At 44.3% G+C, this 25,996-nt stretch overlaps 1 protein-coding gene across 1 annotated transcript in view; it reads right to left on the reverse strand.

The window, feature by feature from the left end:
* Positions 1-25,996, reverse strand: part of LOC138658308 (uncharacterized) — a 192,294-nt gene that overhangs the window by 7,513 nt on the left and 158,785 nt on the right. The window lies entirely within an intron of this gene.

Consider the following 25,996-nt stretch of genomic DNA (forward strand, 5'->3'; position numbering starts at 1 on the left):
ATGTAAGTTTAACAAAGTAGAACGCACATGGTGAAGCATAGTTTATAGTGTAGTTATTCAGTGCATGGATAATGGGTAATTTACCTATAGTATTTCAGGATTGATATAGAGAACTAGATGGTAGCCCAATTCTAATGCATCGGGTATTCTAGAATATGTATGTAGTTTATTTATGAAGATTTTAGAATAATACATTGAATACACAGGATTCGGCCGGCCACGACCAATTAGCGAAGCGTGGTTCAAATCCCGCGCCAATCCGCGACCGGACTGCGCCGGTCGCTGATTGTTTGCGGCCGGCCATGTAGTATATAGCACAGCCACCTAGTATATAACAGCCCACGTAGTATATTGCACAGCCCACGTATTATATTGCACAGCCCACGTAGTATATTGCACAGCCCACATAGTATATTGCACAGCCCAGGTAGTATATTGCACAGCCCATATAGTATATTGCACAGCCCACGCAGTATATAGCAATGTGGGCATCATATCCCTGTTAAAAAAAAGAATTAAAATAAAAAATAGTTATATAATAGTTATATACTCACCTTCCGTTGGCCCTGGATCATGGCGAAGCGGTTACCGACACTCCTCGCACGCTCCGGTCTCAAGAGTGCATTGCGGTCTCGCGAGATGATGACGTAGCGGTCTCGCGAGACCACTACGTCATCATCTCGCGAGATGGCAATGCATGGAGCGGTCACCGGAGCATCGCGAGGAGCGGGAAAGGCCTGTTGTGGATCCGCGGGGCCAAGGATGGTGAGTATATAACGATTTTTTATTTTTTTTATTATTTTTAACATTAGATATTTTTACTATTGATGCTGCATAGGCAGCATCAATAGTAAAAAGTTGGTCACACAGGGTTAATAGCAGCATTAACGGAGTGCGTAACACCGCGGCATAACGCGGTCCATTAGCGTTGCCATTAACCCTGTGTGAGCGCTCACTGGAGGGAATTATGGAGCAGGCACTGACTGTGGGGAGGAAGGAGCTGCCATTTTGCCGCCGGACTGTGCCACTCGCTGATTGGTCGTGGCTGTTTTGCCGCGACCAATCAGCGACTTGGATTTCCATGACAGACAGAGGCCGCGACCAATGAATATCCGCTGAATAAATGTCACTTCCTGGGCGCAGTTTGCTATATACAGTATATATATATATAAATATATATATATATAAAAGGGCTTTACTTGCCTTCGTTGGGTGTAGCGCTTAGGGTACCATCACACTATACGATTTACCTACGATCACGACCAGCGATACGACCTGGCCGTGATCGTAGGTAAGTCGTAGTGTGGTCGCTGGAGAGCTGTCACACAGACAGCTCTCCAGCGACCAACGATGCCGAAGTCCCCGGGTAACCAGGGTAAACATCGGGTTACTAAGCGCAGGACCGCGCTTAGTAACCCGATGTTTACCCTTGTTACCAGCGTAAAAAAAACAAACAGCACATACTTACATTCCGGTGTCTGTCCCTTGCCGTCTGCTTCCCGCACTCACTGACTGCCGGCCGTAAAGTGTAAGAACAGCACAGCGGTGACGTCACCGCTGTGCTCTGCTTTCACTTTACGGCCGGCAGTCACTGAGTGCGGGAAGCAGACGGCAAGGGACCTGACGGACACCGGAATGTAAGTATGTGCTGTTTGTTTTTTTTTACAATTCCGCTCGTAACCAGGGTAAACATCGGGTTACTAAGCGCGGTCCTGCGCTTAGTAACCCGATGTTTACCCTGGTTACAAGCGAACGCATCGCTAGATCGGTATCACACACACCGATCTAGCGATGCCAGCGGGAGATCCAGCGACGAAAGAAAGTTCCAAACGATCTGCTACGACGTACGATTCGCAGCAGGATCCCTGATCGCTGCTTCGTGTCAGACACAGCGATATCGTATGGATATCGCTGGAACGTCACGAATCGTACCGTCGTAGCGATCGAAATGGCACTGTGTGACGGTACCCTTAGTCTCCACTGCTGCTCCAGTTTTATTGGCTTTAGATCTGACGATACGCCAGTAGCCTATCAGTGAACTCAGCAGCTTTGCCTTTGCAAAAGGAACTCCCCGATTAGACCTCAATGACTTAATGTCAATGTGACGTCAACCCCAGTAGTGGATACAGATAGAAAAATATATATAACAGAATATGGGCCCTTTGCAGTCCAATAGCTCATCATAATGCACAATTCTGTCTGCTTTGGAGGTAGAAGTGGCCCCCTTACCTCTTAGGCCCTTGTGCACCAATGGTCAGTGCTGCGGCTAATATCAAAGGCTGAGAACAGTGGCAGAGACTCAGACCTGAATCCGGTGAGGATGAGTAAAGATAATTTAGCGTTGGTTTCTAACAAACTGAGCCCGATGAAAGGGCTTTTTTTGAAAGGGAAGAACCCCTTTAACTCTTGTTTTTGCCCAAGTCTACAATAAAGTTGTTACATTCCAAGTTCTGCTCTGTTAAATTTACAAAAAAATGGCAAATATAGTCTGGATTATTAAATCCCACGCCAAACTGTGGACAGAATGGATGAGCTGGAATAATTTATTTGACATTTTTATTCTTGGTAGTAATGTTGAATTCTTATTCTTGGTAGTAGTTATGTGCATCTTAAAAATAATTCAGTAATTGTTGGGGAAAACAACATTGAAGTACAAGACTTAAGCATGGTATTTATGCTAGGAAGATCTTAAAGACGTTTCAATACTACATAATAGTTCATTTATACTAGATATACTTTTATAATTGTTCCTATTTAGGGAAATTGAAATTCCATGAAGTTAAAGTCACATAATGAGAAATTATTCATTCTGAGAAAATACCTCACAGACTTTCATTAGTGTTCAGAGTAACACATTTCAACAACATATAATTTTTGCTACATGGTAATCAAAATAGATAAACACTTTTTTCATAGAAATTCTGAAATGATCACCCATTTAAAGGGAACCTGTCACCAGTAAAAACACTATTAATCTGCAGACACGGGCTTAAACTGCAGGTTAACAGGGCTATGAATCTGCCCGGTGCCTGCACATAGCTGAACGCTGCTGGGAGAAAATAAACTTAATCCCCCATCCCCACGGCAGCATTTGTTTTCAATCATGGAGTGACACCGGCGCGGGTTCACTCATCACTCTGAGTATACAGAACAGCGGCTGTAACCGCACCCCCAAACCTGGCTGACAGCCGGCCACAATCCAGAGCGATTGTCAGTCAGGGGCGCAGTTACAGCCGCTGTTCTATATTCTCAGAGCAGCGCTGCCCCATGGCAGGTTAGTAGCCATACTATATCAATAGTAAAAGAATAAAAACTGAAAATGTAGGCCCCTTAAAAAATAGTGAGGAAAGAATGGTTGTAGATGACGAGGAAAAAGCTAACATATTAAACACCTTCTTCTCCACGGTATTCACGGTGGAAAATGAAATGCTAGGTGAAATCCCAAGAAACAATGAAAACCCTATATTAAGGGTCACCAATCTAACCCAAGAAGAGGTGCGAAACCGGCTAAATAAGATTAAAATAGATAAAAAGTAATGTAATAGATAAACCATTATTTCTTATTTTTAGGGACTCTATAGCGACAGGGTCTGTTCCGCAGGACTGGCGCATAGCAAATGTGGTGCCAATATTCAAAAAGGGCTCTAAAAGTGAATCTGGAAATTATAGGCCAGTAAGTCTAACCTCTATTGTTGGTAAAATATTTGAAGGGTTTCTGAGGGATGTTATTCTGGATTATCTCAATGAGAATAACTGTTTAACTCCATATCAGCATGGGTTTATGAGAAATCGCTCCTGTCAAACCAATCTAATCAGTTTTTATGAAGAGGTAAGCTATAGGCTGGACCACGGTGAGTCATTGGACGTGGTATATCTCGATTTTTCCAAAGCGTTTGATACCGTGCCGCACAAGAGGTTGGTACACAAAATGAGAATGCTTGGTCTGGGGGAAAATGTGTGTAAATGGGTTAGTAACTGGCTAAGTGATAGAAAGCAGAGGGTGGTTATAAATGGTATAGTCTCTAACTGGGTCGCTGTGACCAGTGGGGTACCGCAGGGGTCAGTATTGGGACCTGTTCTCTTCAACATATTCATTAATGATCTGGTAGAAGGTTTACACAGTAAAATATCGATATTTGCAGATGATACAAAACTATATAAAGCAGTTAATACAAGAGAAGATAGTATTCTGCTACAGATGGATCTGGATAAGTTGGAAACTTGGGCTGAAAGGTGGCAGATGAGGTTTAACAATGATAAATGTAAGGTTATACACATGGGAAGAAGGAATCAATATCACCATTACACACTGAATGGGAAACCACTGGGTAAGTCTGACAGGGAGAAGGACTTGGGGATCCTAGTTAATGATAAACTTACCTGGAGCAGCCAGTGCCAGGCAGCAGCTGCCAAGGCAAACAGGATCATGGGGTGCATTAAAAGAGGTCTGGATACACATGATGAGAGCATTATACTGCCTCTGTACAAATCCCTAGTTAGACCGCACATGGAGTACTGTGTCCAGTTTTGGGCACCGGTGCTCAGGAAGGATATAATGGAACTAGAAAGAGTACAAAGGAGGGCAACAAAATTAATAAAGGGGATGGGAGAACTACAATACCCAGGTAGATTAGCGAAATTAGGATTATTTAGTCTAGAAAAAAGACGACTGAGGGGCGATCTAATAACCATGTATAAGTATATAAGGGGACAATACAAATATCTCGCTGAGGATCTGTTTATACCAAGGAAGGTGACGGGCACAAGGGGGCATTCTTTGCGTCTGGAGGAGAGAAGGTTTTTCCACCAACATAGAAGAGGATTCTTTACTGTTAGGGCAGTGAGAATCTGGAATTGCTTGCCTGAGGAGGTGGTGATGGCGAACTCAGTCGAGGGGTTCAAGAGAGGCCTGGATGTCTTCCTGGAGCAGAACAATATTGTATCATACAATTATTAGGTTCTGTAGAAGGACGTAGATCTGGGGATTTATTATGATGGAATATAGGCTGAACTGGATGGACAAATGTCTTTTTTCGGCCTTACTAACTATGTTACTATGTTACTATGTTAGCCATGTTAACCTGCAGATTAGCCCCATAGCTGCTGGTTAATAGTGATTTTGCATGTGACTTTAAGGTCAATTAGAAGCACAAAGGAAGAAGTAAAGCGATCTAGTACGGAAAAAAAAAGGTAATAAAAAATATGTAAAATTGAGTAAAAGATATGTTAAACACACATTGTGATATTCAGTTATGTATACAATGTACATATTCCATATTGAATGTAATACTGAGGAGTATAAATATGTATATTGTGTTGTTGTTTTTTCAACTTTATGGTTAATAAACGAATAAAAAAAAAAAAATATGTAAAATTAAGTGGAAATAGCTCAACATGATGGAAGACTAATGACAAAGAAATGGGCAAGAGCTGTGTCCCCAGCCTGTGATTCAGGAGCCACATGGTTCATGGGCCCATAATGTGTGGTTCACGGTTGTCTGCTAGCTCTGTGCATTAGCACGATGTCTAGCAAACAGCTATAAAGAGAAGGTCTTAAGATGGTCACTTTTCTGAGTAGCCCTGCAAAGAAGAACAGATCTCGATGCTCATATACCGGTAGGGGAATGGGGTGGAGCTAAATATGTTGAGCTAGAGATAGGAAAATACTGCCAGTATCTCAGTAAATTAGAATAATTAACAAAAAACACCTGCAAAGACTTCCCAAGCGTTTAAAAAGGTCCCTTTGTCTGTTTCAGTAGGCTCCACAATCATGAGGAAGACTGCTGACTTGACAGATGTCCAGAAGGCAGCCAGTGACACTCCACAAGGAGGGTAAGCCACAAAAGGTCATTGCTAAAAAAAACTGGCTGTTCACAGAGTGCTGTATCCAAGCATATTAATGAAAAGTTGAGTGGAAAAAAAGTGTGGTAGAAAAAGGTGCACAAGCAACCGGGATAACCACAGCTTTGAAAGGATTAAGAAAAGGCCATTCAAAAATGTTGGGGAGATTCACAAGGAGTGGGCTGCTGCTGGAACCATTGCTTCAAGAGCCACCACACACAGACGTATCCAGGACATGGGCTACAAGTGTCGCATTCCTTGTGTCAAGCCTCTCATGACCAATAGACAATGCCAGAGGCATCTTACCTTGGCCAAGGAGAAAAAGAACTGGACTGTTGCTCAGTGGTCCAAGGTGTTGTTTTCAGATGAAAGTAAATTCTGCATTTCATTTGGAAATCAAGGTCCCAGAGTCTGGAGGAAGAGTGGAGAGGCCACAATCCAAGCTGCTTGAGGTCTAGTGTGAAGTATCCACAATTAGTGATGGTTTGGGGAGCCATGTCATCTGCTGGTATAGGTCCACTGTCTTTTATCAAGACCAAAGTCAGCGCAGCTGCATTGTAGAACAGCCAGGAGATAAGCAGCCGCGGGGACTAGAACATTTTATCATATAAGTAAGATACCAGACACCAAAACTATCTATTCAGAAGCTGTATGTGCAGGTAGGTCCAATTAACACGTTCAGTATGTAGTCAGTATTTTACATCATGAAGTGGTTTTCTGAAGAAAACAAGTTATCACTTATCCACGGGAAGGGTGATAACTTATTAATTGGTGGGTATCTGACTACTAGGATTCACGCCTTCTGGCAGAACAAGGCAATTTTCACCCCATTAGAATGGAGCTGCAGTGCACGTGCCTGAGCACTGCTCCAATCATTCCCAATGGGGCCGCCAAGTGCTGCGCTCAGCTTTTTCCATCAACACCATGGAGAATGGAGCAGTGGTTGGAAGTCTGTCTGACATGCTGTTCCATTTTATAATGGCAATAAGTTTCCAATCGGGGATTAAAATTCCCCAATCTTTCAATTGGTGTGGAGTCCAACGCTGGGATGCCTACAGATCAGCGGACTATCACCTACCTTATGGATAGGTAACTTGATTTCACTGGAAAACCTGTTTACCTCTACATTTATTTTAAATAGTCCAAATTTTTAATTTTTTTATAATTTAGTTACTAAAAATACTTATTTATAAAATTCAGAAAACTGTGCTTTAAATAGTATAAGCTACAATTGTCTATTTTTTAATTAGTTCTTTGCTTTTTTCAACTCTACATTGTATTTTTCTTCTCCCAGGTGATAATTAATATTTCAATCATTCAATGTTCTCTTACTGTGATAGACTGATTTAGTAAATTTGTTATTGTGAGTAATTTTACAATTCAGATTGTGATGTACAGTATCTGAATCATTTCACGTGTGTTATGTCGTTAAATAAAAGCACGTGTATCAAGCGGTGGTTTCCTTCACAATAGACGATGGCACGTTGTAAGCCAAGTACAAGATCTTTTCTATTGTTCTGTACGATGTGTATTGGTTTGGACTCCAAAATCATAATTCTGTAATATTTGAATGTCACCCGCTTATGTACTAGATTGATTTTGGGCAGCATTAGCAGAAGATATTTGTATTTGGCTGTAACTTCCAACAGGAATTGTTTTGGTTCTTGTATCACATGTATATTGTTATCTTGGATTTAACAAGCGAGTTCATAAAATGACTAAATTCATTGTGATGTGAGTTTCTTTCCAAAAGTTCATCCACACAGCTGCCTAAAGCTTTATATGAGATATGAAACTTTAGCTTACCAAGGGATCAATCAACAGCCCTCTGCCGGTGAGTGGTGGTTGTGTACTGCCCTCCGAGCCGATGGTACCTGGCTTCCACACTTTTTATCCTGTAACGTTCCCACTATCATATAAAGGGGTCTTTTACATCCCCATTGATAATCTACTATCAGCAATTGTCCCTCATCTTCCTTCTCTAACCTCCTCTCTCAACCTTCCACAACTTACTAACTATCCTACGCATGAAGATCGGAATACAATGGACCTGGTCTTCACATGGCTCTGCTCAGTGCATGATCTTACTAACTCTACCCTTTCTCTTTCTGACTGCTTTGTATGTTCTGACCTTCTCTGTCAATAAAAGTCACCCCAATCAGGACACCCCCTTACCATGCTTTCAAAAATCTACGTGTTATCAATAATCAAGCAACTTAAGAACAGCCTTCATCATTGACCCCAAGCTCCTGGAAAGTGCCCTTGATGAAGCTGCCCCTCATTCCCCCAGAACACTTTTGCACAGACAGCATCAACCGTGGTAAGCAGGTTTTCTCCAGCGTGGCTCCTGGTGTGCTGAACGTTTATGGAGAAAATCTTTTTTGGTTGAAGGCTTCATCCATTATAAGTTTATGCTTAAAACAGACAACTCTGGTTTTGGCTTTCATATACTGCTTTAAAATACCGAATACCAATAGTTAGAATGTGGCCTAATCTTATCACTCTTAGACGCAAAGAACTCCATAGATCTGTAACACCCTACATTTTCATCCTCAACTGTCAACCAGCCTACCCATCCACTTAATTCTGCTAATGACTTAAGACTAACATCCTCTATAATTACGAACCTCTCCCACCTATTTCCAGGACTTCTCTTGTGCTGCACCAGTATTGTTGAGTGCACTACCCCAGACAAGCTACTTATTTCCCAGTATCCACAGTTTCAAGCAAGCACCCAAAACACATTTCTCTAGACTAGCCCATCACCTCATCTCACTAATTTAACTATCCGCTTCTCTCTTTCCACACACTCAGTAGCACTTTTTACCTGGAGCTGTACAGATAGCGCCTGCTGGTGACTGGTTCATGCACCGCTATTTGTTAGCCAATATTTGTTATACTAATGGCTAGACCTTACATGACAAGAACTTTATTTAACCTTTTGTGTTACTCCTATTTCCTGATAGATTGTAAACTTGCAAGAAGGGTCCTGACTCCTCTTGGTATGTGTTGACTATGTGTTTTGTAATGTTTGTACAACTATCCTCTAGATTATAAATTGCTGCAGAACTTGTTGGCACTATAGAAATAAAAATTATTATTATTATTATTATTATTATTAATATTGTTATATTTTGAGTTTTTGAGTACACTGTTTTATAATAGGTTGGCATCAAATGCTCATGTACTGGACTTGTGATTGCAAAAAAAAATAAAAAATATACAAATTCTGCAAATTCCCACCAGCTAACGAAGCACACGTGTTTCTATCATTGAGTGTTGTGGCTGCCAAAAGTATAAATTGTACCGAAAAAATAACAGGTCCACAAAATGTACTTAAGACATGAACAATTGTTCCAAACAAAGAAAAAAAGTTTGTTTGAATTGCAATAAAAAGCTGATTGACACAACTGATTACAGAGGATTTCATGCAAGGAGAGATGGAATGGGTTCAGTTAAAACTGTCTGCAGAATTGATGCTTTGGGAGGGAACTCTTAGTAATAATAATGTATCAATTGGAGAAACATGATCCAAAAACTTGAGGATTCCGAGATGGTGGAGATTAGCCGCATACAGTGTAGTTCAAAGACCAGAGATGAAAACAAAAGCACAGGAACAGAATGTAACAAGTGTTTCATCAAATACTAGAGTCATGTGCAGGAATATGGTCCATAATGTACATGGACCAGCTCATATTAGGTTAATCCACATTTGTATCATTCCTGTCTTAGATTGTCATATCACCAGAACAATGCATGTTTATTTTTTTACTGTATTTTTATCTTCACGTGGAGTTACACTTGCGTGTTCTTTTGCAAGAAAACAACTTTACAAGTGACTATATGGTAAGGGTGAAACACAGGAATGACTTCAAAAGGGTTATCCAGGACTACTGTTTTTTTTACTTTGCGCCTATAACCAAACAGGCAAGTAGTTGCTAACAGAGGCAACTACCTGCCTGTTCTACCTTACACGGAGCAGTCATTGACTTTTCCTGCCAGTGAGTCAGTTGGTCCATGTCAACAAAGAAGCTCTTCTTCTGGCTACTCTGTTGATGGGGCGTGACTGCAGACGTCATGCTGATTGACAGCTGGCTCCCCACAGTTAGGTGGCTAGAAGACGGCTTTCAATCAGCATGCCGTCAGCAGTCAAATTCCATCAAAAGAGAAGAGCAGATAAGAAGCCACTGCTCTGTTGATTTTACATCAATGGAAGCCACTAAGTAGCCGTTGAGAGCGGTCTGTGACTGCTTTGTGCAGGCAGAAATCAGAGCCAGGCACAACAGACAGGTAGGTAGTAACCACCTACCTGTTTTTTCCTACCATGGGAAATAGCTATCTTAATAAACCCTTTAAATATTACTATTTATGTACTTAGTAAGAAAAGGCTCATAATAGACACTTTAAAGCATACCTGTCACTTGAGGTATCATTTTTGAATAGGATATTGTGTGAGTACATGAGGTATTACACAATTTCTGGTTGATGTATAACAGGTATCCTGTATTTTTCATCAGTTTTCCCTTCTATAGCCTCTATCTCCAATTTTCAGTTGTCTCTCAACTAGTGGGTGTAAACAAGTTGTTATGAGGTCTCAAATGCACAGAGAAATTATAGATTCCTGTTTTTCTCGTCCTAAAGTGCTGCGGAATTTGTTGGCGCTATATGAATAAAAATTATTATTATTATTAAAAGAAGAGATGATCTAATACTGTTAACATTATGCACAAAGCATTCTTTTTTTCAGTCAAGATGGGGTGCAAGTGAGTACATCAATGAGAAAAAAATGAACTTTTTTGAATTTACCAAATGGCTGCAATGAAACAAAGAGTGAAAAATCTAAAGGGTTCTGCATACTTTCCATACCCATTGTATGGTGACCCGACCACTTATTTTTGTATCTTTGGCTAAGTACACACTGCGCAAACTTAAGCAAGGAGACTGGCTGGCGGAGGAGTATTGCTCTGAGTTTCAAAGGTGGGCCTCGGACACTAAGTGGAATTACCTCCCACTCCGTTGTCAGTTCTGTGAGGGGCTTACAGTAAGGGTGAAGGATGCCTTATCCCTGTATGAGACTCCAGTCACCCTTGAGGCAGCCATGTCTCTGGAAATCTGGGTTGATCGCAGTCTTTGCCAGAGAGAGAGACATAGGGAGACACCCCTGTATGCGGAAGGTTCAGGGCCAAGGGAGATCGGGACTGAGTCATCTGAGGAGCCCATACAGGTGGCTGTGGCAACTCACTCTGGAAAGCTGTCTGCAACCTGAGTGTGCTTATCACTTCCGTGGGTAGGACACAATTTTTTTCTGCCAGCTGAAATTAAGGTATATGTGTCTGCATTTCTGGAGAAGTGGGGCGGAGTTTAACTTGATCGATGCTAGGTTCGTCCAGGTCCGAAACCTCAATCCACATACTCTGTCCAGACCTATACCCATAATTGCCATCAACTCCACCCCTTTGAGACAGGGGTATTTTACTCAAGTCGCCCAAGGTTTACATCTTCAGGTGGGGGCCATGCACTCTGAGGTAATAGACTGTTATGTGCTAGAGGGTCTGCCCTCACCTGTGATTCTAGGACTTGCTTGGCTCTGTCCACACAATCCTGTGGTAGATTAGCAGACTCAGGAAGTGGTAAAGTCTAGTGCGTATGGCTTCGGAACTCGATTTGCTAGGGTTGATACCCAGTCTGTGCCGAAATACCTGTCTGACTTTGGGGATGTGTTGTCAGCAGGTCCGGCATTAGGGCCAGCCAGACCAGGCAGCTTCCTAGGGCCCCCATTCCCCCAGCCAGTGGTGTGCCATCTGCTATGGGGCCCGTGAGTAAGAGGGGCCTGGCACTGCCCCCTCATCACTCATTCAACTTATCAGCATCATAGATGCCAATACAGTTGAAAGTAGTGATGGAGGAGAGAGCATAGATGACAGTCCCTCTCCCATTATTCCCCCTCTGCTTGTGACTCAGTGGGCATGCGATGACGTCACTTCATCGTGTGCCACACTGTGTCAGCAGTGCAGCCGATGAGACTGGAGCAAAGCCTGGAGCAACGTAGGGAACAAGGTGGAGGGGTGAGTATTGTGTGTGCATGTATGTATTATACTGTGTGTTTATGCACTATACTGTGTGTTGGGGGAGCTGCACTATACTGTGTGCTGGGGAGTTGCATTGTACTTTGTGTTGGGGGAGTTGCACTGTACTCTGTGTTGGGGAGCTGCATTGTACTGTGTGTTGGGAAGCTAAACTATACTGTGTGTAGGGGAGCTACACTGAACTGTGTGTGGGGGGAAACTGCACTGTACTGTGTGTGGGGGAGCTTCAGTGCACTGTGTGGGGGCTGCACTATACTGTGAGTTTGGGGAGTTGCATTATACTGTGTGTGGAGAGGGGCTGCATTATACTGTGTGTGGGGGGCTGCATTAAACTGTGAGTGGGGTTTGCATTATACTGAGTGTGTGGGGAGGGGCTGCATTATACTGTGAGAGGGGGCTGCATTATACTGCATGTGTGGGGAGGGGCTACATTATACTGCATTTGTGTTTGGGGAGAGGCTGCATTATACTGTGTGTGTGGGGGGTAGGGGCTGCATTATAATTGCGTGTGGGGGGTCTACATTATACTGCGTGTGTGTGGGGGGGCAGCATTATACTGCATGTGTGGGGGAGCTACATTATACTGTAAGGGGCTGCATTACACTGCATGTGTGTGGGGAGCAGCTGCATTATACTGTGTATGTGGGGGCTGCATTATACTGTGGGAGGGGGCTGCATTATACTGTGTGGGGGGTTTCATTATACTGTGTGTGGGGAGGGGCTGGATTATACTGCATGCGTGTGTGTGTGGGGACGGGCTGCATTATACTGTGTGTTTGTGGGGAAGGGCTGCATTATGCTGTGTGTGGGGGGGCTGCATTATACTGTGTGTGGGGGCTGCATTATGCTGTGTGTGTTGGGAGCTGCATTATACTGTGTGTGTATTGGTAGGGGCTGCATTATACTGTGTGGGGGGACTGCACTATACTGTGAGTGGGGGGCTGCATTATACTGTTTGTGTGGAGGGGTTCATTATACTGTGCTTGTATGTGTGGTGAGGGGATGCGTTATACTTCATGTGTATGTGGGGGGCTGTAATATGCTGCATGCGTGTGAAGAGGGGCTGCATTATACTGTATGTGTGTGTTTGCAGTATACTCTGAGGGGGGCTGCAGTATACTCTATCAAGGATCATGGGAAGTGCACTATACTATATGGGACCTGCATTATGCTGTATCGAGGACTATCTGTCCTCATCATTCTTCCTCAGAAACTTGGGAACAAGCGTCGAATGACTTCATTATTGACGATCATGCTCGTCCTGAACTCTGCACCTGTAAATACAACCAAAATATTTGTGTGATGTGGAATATGTGAGCATTTGGGGCCCCACTTTAAACTTTTGTCCAGGGCCCCACTTTCTCTAAAATCGGCCTTGGCACTCGGAGTAGGGCTGTCAAGAACTTCCTCCCCATCATCCTTAAGACTGCACCATTAATCTTATTCCTGGGGCCAAGCTGCCTAAGAACAGACTGTATAATATCTCTGCTCCAGAGAGGACAGCCATGTGTCACGGGGATATTGGGTAGACTAAAGCTGATCACCCGGGCCCCTGCGATATCCCTCAGACTAGGGAAAACCCTGTCTGTCCCTCACCCAGAATTTACACTGATGGTGTGCTTGTCTGGGCCGCCAGGCCTGACCCTAACTCCTGTTTCAGCCCTATGCTGAAACCTCCACCCGCCACCCAGTGATAAAACCACAAACCAACCTACATAGAAAGTATAAACAGGGAAAACTGAAAATGCACCACGCCGCAGACACACAGGAAAGCACTATAATGTGCACAGGGCAAAAATAAATACAAATATAGGAAGGAGAAATATGACAAAGGATAATACACCACCAGATACGATACTTCAACTCCTAGACCACCACTCCAGACCGAGATCACCAGGCACAAGACACAAGCTATAATCGGCGACGCCCAAAGTTTAGAATGACTATTTAAAGGCCACAGGCGTGACCCAGCCTCCAACCAGATTACCAGCCAGATTAACCCTGGATAACCTGGATAAAATCTAGCCGGCGCCACTGAGCGTATAGTGGACAAATGTGGAATTACCGCTGTCTGTCGGACGCCCTAGTGTGAATAGCGTCCGACATGACAGTACCCCGCCTTCTACGAGGGACCCCAGGGCCCTCACGACTTATAGGACCCAGCTTGTCCGGATGGCGGCGGTGAAACATACTGACCAGCCGGTCCGCATGTATGTCCGAAGCTGGTACCCAAGACCTCTCCTCTGCCCCATAACCACGCCAGTGTACCAGGTACTGTAATGTGCGGCACACTATACGAGAGTCAACCACCTTGGAGACTTCAAACTCCAAATTGCCATCCACCACAACAGGAGGTAGCATCGGCGCCGCGTCCACGAAACCCACCACCTTCTTTAACAGAGATCTGTGAAACACATTGTGTATTTTATATACAGTAGGAAGCTCCAATCGGTAGGCTACCGGGATAATGATGACGGCGACCCTAAATGGACCAATAAACCTTGGACCCAATTTTAGGGATGGTACTTTGAGCTTTATGTTTTTTTGTGGACAACCACACCCAATCTCCTCTGGCCCATAACCACGCCAGTGTACCAGGTACTGTAATGTGCGGCGCACTATACGAGAGTCAACCACCTTGGAGACTTCAAACTCCAAATTGCCATCCACCAAGACAGGAGGTAGCATCGGCACCGCGTCCACAGAACCCACCACCTTCTTTAACAGAGATCTGTGAAACACGTTGTGTATTTTATATACAGTAGGAAGCTCCAATCGGTAAACTACCGGGATAATGATGGCGGCGACCCTAAATGGACCAATAAACCTTGGACCCAATTTCAGGGATGGTACTTTGAGCTTTATGTTTTTTGTGGACAACCACACCCAATCACCCACACTCAGGTCCGGACCTGGCACACGTCTACTGTCAGCCACTTGTTTGTACCTAGCACCCACGCTCAGCAAGCGCTGTTTCACTCTCCTCCAAACAGATGACAGTTGTGCTCCTAGCTAGTCCTCCTCAGGAACGCCAGCAGAGCCACCCTGACGCAGAGTACAAAATTGAGGATGGTACCCGTAAACACAAAAGAATGGGGACTCCCCAGACGATTCCTGGCGGTGATTGTTAATGGCAAACTCAGCCAAAGGAAGGAACGTCGACCATTCCTCCTGGTTGTCAGAAACAAAGCAGCGTAAGTACTGCTCCAAACTCTGGTTCATACGCTCGGTCTGATCATTTGACTGAGGATGAAACGTCGAAGAATGCAACAACTTGATCCCCAGCCGTGAGCAAAAAGCTTTCCAAAACTTCACCACAAACTGAGTACCCCTATCAGACACTATGTCAGACGGGACCCCGTGAAGTCTGACCACCTCCTGCACAAAAACCTGAGCGAGAGTCTTTGCGTTAGGCAATGAAGGCAAGGACACAAAGTGCAACATCTTTGAGAACCGATCAACAACCACCAAGATGACCGTGTTCCCAGCAGAGGAAGGTAGGTCTGTAATAAAATCCATGGAGATCTCCATCCATGGCCTACTGGGTACCCCTAGAGGATGTAATGATCCAGCAGGATGGGAGCGAGGCGTCTTAGCCCTAGCACACGTGGTACATGCTGATACGTACGAGACCACGACCTGTCGGATTTTGGGCCACCAAAACCGATGCGACACCAACTCCAAGGTACCCCTAACCCCTGGATGACCAGCCAGAACAGCATCATGATGCTCACCCAACACCTTTAGGTGAAGATGGAGTGGTACAAATGATTTGTTAACGGGAAGCTCTGGTGGTCCTGAGCCTTGGCAATCTCCGCCTCAACCTCTGTCGTGAGAGCCGAGACCACTACACCCTTTTGGAGGATGGGTACCGGATCTTCCCGAGGTTCTCCCCCCGGAAAACACCTGGATAAAGCATCTGCCTTATTGTTCTTAGACCCCGGACGGTACGTGACAAAAAAGTTGAAACGCGTGAAAAACAATGCCCAGCGAGCCTGCCTTGGGGACAGACGCTTGGCTGACTCTAAATAGACCAGATTTTTATGGTCGGTGATAACTGTAACCTGGTGGACCGCCCCCTCCAAGAAGTGTCGCTATTCCTCAAAAGCTAACTTGATAGCCAACAACTCCCTGTTGCCGATATCGTAGTTACGTTCGGCGGACGACAGCTTCTTGGAAAAGTAGGCGCATGGACGCAACTCGCCCAAGGATGAGCCTTGTGACAGCACCGCCCCCACTCCAACCTCAGACGCATCGACCTTCACGGTAAATGGCTTTGATACGTCCCGTTGCACCAGAATGGGGACCGAAGCAAAACTGTTCTTCAGAAATTCAAATGCGCGCACAGCAGCCTCCGGCCAGGCTGAAAAATTGGTACCCTTTTTCGTCATGTCAGCAAGCGGTTTAGCAATGGTAGAAAAATCTTTGATGAATTTTCTATAATAATTAGAAAATCCAAGGAACCGCTGGAGTGCTTTTAGGTTATCAGGCCGTTCCCAATGCAGCACCGCTTGCACCTTAGCGGCGTCCATTTTAAACCCTGAAGCAGACACAATATAACCCAAGAAAGGCAACTCCTGAACCGAAAAAACACATTTCTCCAGATTTGCATAGAGCTTATTTTCTCTGAGTAGCTGTAACACCTGCCTCACATGCTCTAAATGAGTATCATGGTGGCATGAATAAATGAGAATGTCATCTAGGTACACAATAACGAATTTCCCCAGTACATGCGAGAACACATCATTTATGAAATGTTGGAATACAGCAGGTGCGTTTGTCAACCCAAATGGCATCACAAAATTTTCAAAATGACCCTCAGGAGGATTGAAAGCCGTCTTCCACTCATCACCTTGACGGACTCTTATGAGGTTGTACGCCCCCCTGAGGTCAAGCTTGGAAAACCACTTAGTACCAGCACCTGGTTGAACAAATCAGGTATCAGTGGCATAGGGTATGGATCACGAACCGTAATCTGGTTTAACTCCCTAAAATCCAGACACGGGCATAGTCCGCCATCTTTCTTCTTAACGAAGAAGAACCCCGCTGCCACCCGGAGGACGAAGGCCTGATGTGCCCTTTGCTCAGACTCTCAGCAATGTAGTCCTTTAGGGCTTGCCTCTCAGGACCAGAGATGTTAAACATCCTAGCTTTTGGCAACTTGGCCCCTGGTTTAAACCTAATAGTACAGTCATAGGGTCAATGTGGTGGCAATTCAGAGCAACCCTTCTCAGAGAACACATCTGCGAAATCCAGCAGTGACTCAGGAATGCTGGAATACATTTCAAAAACCTGACCGGCACATCCAAACATAGACTGAGTGTGAACAGGTGCTGAACCTAGAGTCGCCAACTCGTATATAGTTAAGTAAATAAGGCAGCACACTGCAGCGCTAAAACATGTAAACTTGAAAACACGAAATTTGAACTGCATTACTGCATCTCTCTTATACCAGGTCCTACGCTTGCCTTACCTCACTGAGAATAGACGTAAAGGGGCTACCAGGTACACATAAAATTGGCCATTTTTATGCGCTAAAAGCTCTCATTTTTCATATTTCTAGTGCAGTAATGCAGTTCAAATTTCGTGTTTTCAAGTTTACATGTTTTAGCGCTGCAGTGTGCTGCCTTATTTACTTAACTAATCAGGAATGCTGGAAGTCACAGCAGACACACATGTGGCCAGGCAATTCTCCTGGCAAAAACCGCTCCATGAACAATATCCTGATTTAGACAACCATGGAAAACCAAAAACCATTTGTGCAGGAAGATTACTGAGCACTAGTGTTGAGCGATACCGTCCGATACTTGAAAGTATCGGTATCGGATAGTATCGGCCGATACCCGAAAAATATCGGATATCGCCGATACCGATATCCGATACCAATACAAGTCAATGGGACATCAAGTATCGGAAGGTATTCTCATGGTTCCCAGGGTCTGAAGGAGAGGAAACTCTCCTTCAGGCCCTGGGATCCATAGGGATGTGTAAAATAAAGAATTAAAATAAAAAATATTGATATGCTCACCTCTCCGGCGGCCCCTGGACATCATGCTGCTAACCGGGAGGCTTCTTTGTTTAAAATGCGCGCCTTTAGGACCTGGGAATGACGTCCCGGGTTCTGATTGGTCGCGTGCCGCCCATGTGACCGGCACGCGACCAATCAGAAGCCGTGACGTCATTCGCAGGTCCTCAATTCCTAGAATTAGGAGTTTTTGTGAATGAGAATGACGTCGCGGCTTCTGATTGGTCGCGTGCCGGTCACATGGGCGGCACGCGACCAATCAGAAGCCGCGACGTCATTCTCATTCACAAAAACTCCTAATTCTAGGAATTGAGGACCTGCGAATGACGTCACGGCTTCTGATTGGTCGCGTGCCGGTCACATGGGCGGCACGCGACCAATCAGAACCCGGGACGTCATTCCCAGGTCCTAAAGGCGCGCATTTTAAACAAAGAAGCCTCCCGGTTAGCAGCATGATGTCCAGGGGCCGCCGGAGAGGTGAGCATATCAATATTTTTTATTTTAATTCTTTATTTTACACATCCCTATTGATCCGATACCGATACCCGATATCACAAAAGTATCAGATCTCGGTATCGGAATTCCGATACCGCAAGTATCGGCCGATACCCGATACTTGCGGTATCGGAATGCTCAACACTACTGAGCACCCTACATGTAACTTGCTCAGAATGTAGGACCCCAATGTGGAGTTTAACCTCAGCCACAAACTCAGTAATCTCCCCCTGTGGGAGTGGAGTAGCATTGATGGTGACCACCCGGATAGGATGAGGCAGTTTATCGACCGTGAACCCAGCCGTGCGCGCAAACTCCGCATCAATGAGATTAGCGGCCGACCCACTATCCACAAAAACAGTGATTGGCAGCTCTCTGGCAGCGACAATAACTCTGGCAGGGAGCATACATTGAGAGACCCCCATGGAGGATATGCATAAGCTCAGATTGGCCTCCTCCACACCCTCTGAGCTTAGAAGTTTTCCGCCGTTGCGCTTTTCTTAGAAAACAGAGGACAAGCATTTACATAATGCCCGTTTTTACCACAGCATAAACAGGCTCCCTGCTTCCTGAGTGAGGTGGCAAGATAATGTGATACCCCTGCGATTTGCATAGGCTCCGTGGGCTCACCTGCAGCAACCACACGTGCACCTACGCCCTCCCCCATAGATGGTGTCTCTTGCGCCCCCTGACGCAAACGGCGATCAATGCGGACAACAAGACTCATGGCAGACTCTAGAGAAGCAGGAGTCTCATACATAAGGAGGGCTTGTTTAACCCTTCTCGAAACCCCATGTACAAATTGACTCCGCAGCGCAGGGTCATTCCATTGTGTATCCACTGCCCAGCAGCGAAATTCAGAACAGTAATCCTCCGCCATTCGCTCCCCTGGCGGAGAGCGCGTATTTTAGACTCTGCTAGAGCCAGTCTGTCAGGATCATCATAAATGAGTCCAAGAGCAGAAAAAAAAAATCTCCACTGAGTTAAATGCAGCTGAATCAGATGGTAATGAAAACGCCCATGCTTGGGGGTCTCCGTTCAGTAATGACAATACTAGACCCACACGCTGAGCCTCATTACCTGAGGAAACCGGGCTCATACGAAAATATAATTTGCGAGCTTCACGAAAAACAACAAATTTACTGCGTTCCCCAGCAAACCTCAGATAAAGGGATCTTTGGCCCTGCGACTCTACCTGCAGTTTCAGCTTGCACATTAGACACTACAAGACTTTGTTGCTGAACTGCCCCCTTCAACTCAGTGACCTGTAAGGACAGCGCCTCCAACTGGCGGGTTATGGAAGTCATGGGATCCATGGCATCCAAAATTTATTTTGGGCCGATTATAAGTCACGAGGATATTGGGTAGACTAAAGCTGATTACCTGGGCCCCTGTGATATCCCTCAGACTAGGGAAAACCCTGTCTGTCCCTCACCCAGAATTTACACTGATGGTGTACTTGTCTGGGCCGCCAGGCCTGACCCTAACTCCTGTTTCAGCCCTATGCTGAAACCTCCACCCGCCACCCAGTGATAAAACCACACACCAACCTACATAGAAAGTGTAAACAGGGAAAACTGAAAACGCACCACGCCGCAGACACACAGGAAAACACTATAATGTGCACAGGGCAAAAATAAACACAAATATAGGAAGGAGAAATATGACAAAGGATAATTCACCACCAGATACGATACTTCAACTCCTAGACCACCACTCCAGACCGAGATCACCAGGCACAAGACACAAGCTATAATCGGCGACGCCCAAAGTCTAGAAATTGATATTCACTTGGACTTTATTTTAGTCCTTCAGTGTTTCCCAGGTAAATAACTAGAAGCCAGAGAGACAATGAACAAACATGTTGAAAACATTTGGTTCTATTTATAGGACAAGAAAATAATTTAAAAAACAGCTATTTGTGAGTTTTGTGTCTTGGTACATATAGGTCAGAGCCAGTCATTTTACTGACTAAGTAAATCACTTCTTAGTAATTAGATAAAGGAATAAATTGCAATGAAAACTGGGACACTAATAATTTTCTGTAACGTCATCTTCGTATTTTAAAAACGTATTGTACTTATAAATGTGGAAATTATATTTCCATTTTCTGTTAAAGGGAACCTGTCAGCAGGATTGTTCATAGTAACTCTCTCTCTCTTCAACTCTATCTTCCGAAAACTCAAAGTAGACAAAACCGAACTCATCATCTTTCCCCCATTTTGCGTATCCCCCCTACCTAATCTATCTATTATGGTAAATGGCATCACACTCTCTCCCGCACCTGAAATCCGCTGCCTCGGGGTAACTCTCGACTCTGCCCTATCCTTCAAACCGCAAGTCCAAACTCTTGCCACCTCCTGTCTCCTCCAACTCAAAAATATTGCCAGAATCCATCCCTTCCTCACCCCACAATCTACTAAAACTCTTGTGCATGCCCTCATCATCTCCTGCCTTGATTACTGCAACACCCTCCTCTGTGGCCTCCACGCTAACTCCCTTGCACCACTCCAGTCTGTCCTCAACTCTGCTGCTAGGCTAATCCACCTCTCTCCTCGCTACTCCCCTGCTTCTCCCATCTGCAAATCCCTCCACTGGCTCCCAATTCCCCAAAGAATCCAGTTGAAACTAAAAACACTGATCTACATAGCCATCCACAACCTGTCCCCTCCCTATATTACTGAACTAATCTCCCACTATCTTCCCTCCAAGATTTCTCCCGAATATCCCCCATCCTCTGGAATTCCACGCCTCAACACATCCGATTATCCACCACCCTCGGATCCTTCAGACGGAACCTGAAAACCCATCTCTTCAGGAAAGCCTACAGCCTGCAATAACCATTCTGCCGCCTCATGAACCACCCGAGCTGCCGCCTCACCAACCACCCGTGCTGCCGCCTCACCAATCACCAGAGCTGCCACCTCACCACTACCTGAGCTGCCCCCTCATGACAACCAGAGCTGCCGCACCCCCGACCTTCTGTCTCTTCCCCAGTATCACACAGAATGTTCTGTACAGATCAAAAGTTTGGACACACCTTCTCATTTAAAGATTTTTCTGTATTTTTTTTCATGACCATGAAAATTGTAAATTCACACTGAAGGCATCAAAACTATGAATTAAGACATGTGGAATAATATACTTAACAAAAAAGTGTGAAACAACTGAAATTATGTCTTATATTCTAGGTTCTTCAAAGTAGCCACCTTTTGCTTTGATGACAGCTTTGCACATTCTTGGCATTCCCTTGATGAGCTTCAAGAGGTAGTCACTGGAAATGGTCATCCAACAATCTTGAAGGAGTTCCCAGAGATGCTTAGCACTTGTTGGCCCTTTTGCCTTCACTCTGCGGTCCAGCTCACCCCAAAACATCTCGATTGGGTTCAGGTCTGGTGACTGTGGAGGCCAGGTCATCTGGCGTAGCACCCCATCACTCTCCTTCTTGGTCAAATAGCCCTTACACAGCCTGGAGGTGTGTTTGGGGTCATTGTCCTGTTGAAAAATAAATGATGGTCCAACTAACCGCAAACCGAATGGAATAGCATGCCGCTGCAAGATGCTGTGGTAGCCATGCTGGTTCAGTATGCCTTCAATTTTGAATAAATCCCCAACAGTGTGACCAGCAAAGCACCCCCACACCATCACACCTCCTCCTCCATGCTTCTCAGAGGGAACCAGGCATGTAGAGTCCATCAGTTCACCTTTTCTGCATTGCACAAAGACACGGTGGTTGGAACCAAATATCTCAAATTTGGTCTCATCAGGCCAAAGCAAAGATTTCCACTGGTCTAATGTCCATTCCTTGTGTTCTTTAGCCCAAACAAGTCTCTTCTGCTTGTTGCCTGTCCTTAGCAGTGGTTTCCTAGCAGCTATTTTACCATGAAGGCCTGCTGCACAAAGTCTTGTTATTGTAGAGATGTGTCTGCTGCTAGAACTCTGTGTGGCATTGACATGGTCTCTAATCTGAGCTGCTGTTAACCTGCGATTTCTGAGGCTGGTGACTCGGATAAACTTATCCTCAGAAGCAGAGGTGACTCTTGGTCTTCCTTTCCTGGTGCGGTCCTCATGTGAGCCAGTTTCTTTGTAGCGCTTGATGGTTTTTGCCACTGCACTTGGGGACACTTTCAAAGTTTTCCCAATTTTTCGGACTGACTGACCTTCATTTGTTAAAGTAATGATGTCCACTCGTTTCTCTTTACTTAGCTGCTTTTTTCTTGCCATAATACAAATTCTAACAGTCCATTCAGTAGGACTATCAGCTGTTTATCCATCAGACTTCTGCACAACACAACTGATGGTCCCAACCCCATTTATAAGGCAAGAAATCCCACTTATTAAACCTGACAGGGCACACCTGTGAAGTGAAAACCATTTCCGGTGACTACCTCTTGAAGATCATCAAGAGAATGAATGAATGAAGAGAATGAAGAGTGTGCAACAGGAAAGAGATATATCTTGGTACCATGCTAGCCAGTAGATAGAAAAATATTTAGAATTGAGAGTCCTCTGTGGTTGATACCTTTTAATGGCTAACTGAAAAGATAGTAACAAATTGCAAGCTTTCGAGACTACTTAGGTCTCTTCATCAGGCATAGACTTAAAAAAAATTCTGCAGAATCACATATTTATGCACAACACATCACAGAAAAAAAAGAACATGGATAAGACAGGTGACATGAAGCAGAATTACCATGAGTGATTAACAGTTATGTCCATAAATATTGGACCATTTCTTAGAAAAGGTTCTGTTGTGATGACCCCACATGGTCTGAGGGGAAAATTCCTTAGTTGATGTAAAAGACATAAATCCATGCGACACATTCATTCCTGCACTGAGTGTGTCAAAGGTCATCATCAGTTTATATTCCCATATTCTTCTGTCTCTCTGAGATTTGAAATTACCCTTTAATACAAGTAATTTCATGTCCATAATGTTATGATTGGGGAGACAAAAATGTATTGCCACAGGTAGATCCATTCTTTTTTCTCTTATTGTATGGCGATGAGAGTTCAATCTTGTTCTCAGTTTTTGCCCTGTCTCCCCCACATACAGACCCCCAGTTGGACATTTAGTACAAATAATTAGGTACACCACATTAGAAGTGACGCAGCTGAAAGTACCTGGTATCTTGTAGTCCTGATGTGAATTGGGGATCTTTATCTTGTCCGTGGTCATTATAAATGGACAGGTTTTACATTTTTCTGATTGCAAGGGAAGGTACCTGCAGCTGTTGGAGAGGACAGGGAGCTTTTGACAATGATGCTTCTTAGATTTGGGGGCTGCCTAAAACACAGTAGTGGGGGGTCTGGAAAAATGGATTGTAAGCGGGCATCTTTTTGAAGTAAAGGTTGTAATTTCTGTGCAGCTCCCCTTAGCACCTCCAGGTGATTCCTTGATATTCTGGTGGCTCTTGTAATCTGGTTTTCAATTGTGCTTGGATGGTAGCCCTGATTCAAAAAAGTTTTTCTGAGGCGACCAAGGTGTTCATCCCTATCCATTGGGTTGGAACATATATGATTGTATCTGATGGCTTGGCTGTAGACAATAACGTTTTTTATGTGCTTTGGATGGTATGTTGAACGGTCGATTGGCTTCTGATACAGGGGTGTCTCTATTTCATTGTTCTGCAGCTTAATGATGGTGTCCAAAAAGTTAATTTCAGTGCAGGAGTAGTTGAGTGTCAAGTTGATGGTGGGATGAATTTGATTAAACTGTTCATGGAACGTCTTTAGCTGTGGCTCAGACTCAGTCCAGATGATTAAAATGTCATCAATGTAGCGGTAGTAGGCCAGAGGCCTGATGGGACATGAGGACAAAAAGTCCCTTTCAAGCTTGGCCATGAAAAGATTTGCATACTGTGGAGCCATTGTACTTCCCAGTCTCCTGAAAGCCCCACCCCATGGCGCAGTATGGGGGGGTCGCATGGGAACATGGACCCTATTATTTTGAATTTATGAATTTGTTGAATTATATTGAATTCTTCATTAAGTGTATTTATTTCACTGTTTTCTCTTTCAGTCAGAGATCATCCATTTCTGTCAGTTTACAGTTTTTTTCTGGTTATAGCTGGTTGGTATTGGTGCTATTTTACTGCTTGCTGATTGGCAGTTTGAAAAAAGGCGGGAAGATTATTCATTGCTGATTGGCAGTTTGAAAAAAGCTGGAAGAGTATTCTATATTTAGTTTGAGATTCCCCTCAGTTTTGCTCATTACAGCTACGGTGAAGAAAGAAGATCCCGCCCGCCCTCCCTATTTTAAGGCATTTTCCTTTTGTCGTGGTTGTTTATTTGTGGGTAAAATCGCCCTGTATACGGACGGATTGGTTCCTTAAAAAGTTTGATGGTTTTTGGTTTACTGTTTATCTAAGTTAATCATGTAACCCTGAATAAACAACACGGCCGTTGTTCTCCAACTTGAGTGTCTTGAGGTTTTATTTATTATGGGTTCTGTGTTACCATGTAGATAGATGTTGTCAAATTCAAAGTAATTGTGGGTGAGGATGAATTTTATAAGTTTCACCACAGAATCTGCATCTGTCCCCGTGTTTTTTCTAGGAAGAATTTGCAGTGTGCAAAGCATTCATCAAAGCAAAAGGTGGCTACTTTGAATAACCTAGTATATAAGACATAGTATCAGTTGTTTCACACTTTTTTGTTAAGTATATAATTCCACGTGTGTTAATTCATAGTTTTGATACCTTCAGTGTGATTTTACAATTTTCATAGTCATGAGAAGGTGTGTCCAAACTTTTGATCTGTACTGTATATAAACGTGGATTTTATCAGGAGGAAAGACATAGTAGAATTTTTGCCAGCATGTTCTAAATGTTTTGGGCTTTGTTTACATACTTGGCCTGACACTGTGTGTAGGTTACTGTGCACAATCCTGCTGACAGGTTCCCTTTAAAGGCAGTGATTCACATAAAACACAAGACATTATGACAGCCGCTAGCATATGGTGCAACATAAATAGCTGCCACTGTTATGGGGGCACTGTATATAGCCGTGACTGTTGTGGAGGTACTGCATGTAGCTGTCACTGTTATGAGGACAATGTGTATAGCTGTGACAGTTGTGGGGGCACAGTATATAGCTGTGACTATTGTGGGGGCACTGTATGTAATTGTCACTGTTATGGGGGACACTGTATATAGCTGTGACTGTTATGGGAAGCACTCTGACTTTCTATGATATCTCATATTAGCAGTGGAACTGGTGATACTATTGTACTAAGGGCAGAGACACTGCCATATTTCTCGTGTGATAATAGCATCTTACTGCACGGAGTGGCCGGCAACTCTCCTGACCTGAGCATGACAGCATGGTGGATTACTATGCAGATGACAAGCTCAGGCCAGGAGAGAGGACAGCCAGTACAAGTTTTACGATGCGATTCTTGCACGAGAAATACGGCAGTGTGTCTCTGCCCTTATAATGTCAATTTTGCCTTCCTACTATGGTAGCAGGGCGGCAACAAGATATTTTGGAGCCCTACACTATCAAAATTTTCGGGCCCTTTGAGACTCTGCCCAGGTTCCACTCCAGC

Source organism: Ranitomeya imitator, chromosome 1, assembly GCF_032444005.1.
Source record: "Ranitomeya imitator isolate aRanImi1 chromosome 1, aRanImi1.pri, whole genome shotgun sequence".
NCBI classification, from domain to species: Eukaryota; Metazoa; Chordata; class Amphibia; order Anura; family Dendrobatidae; genus Ranitomeya; species Ranitomeya imitator.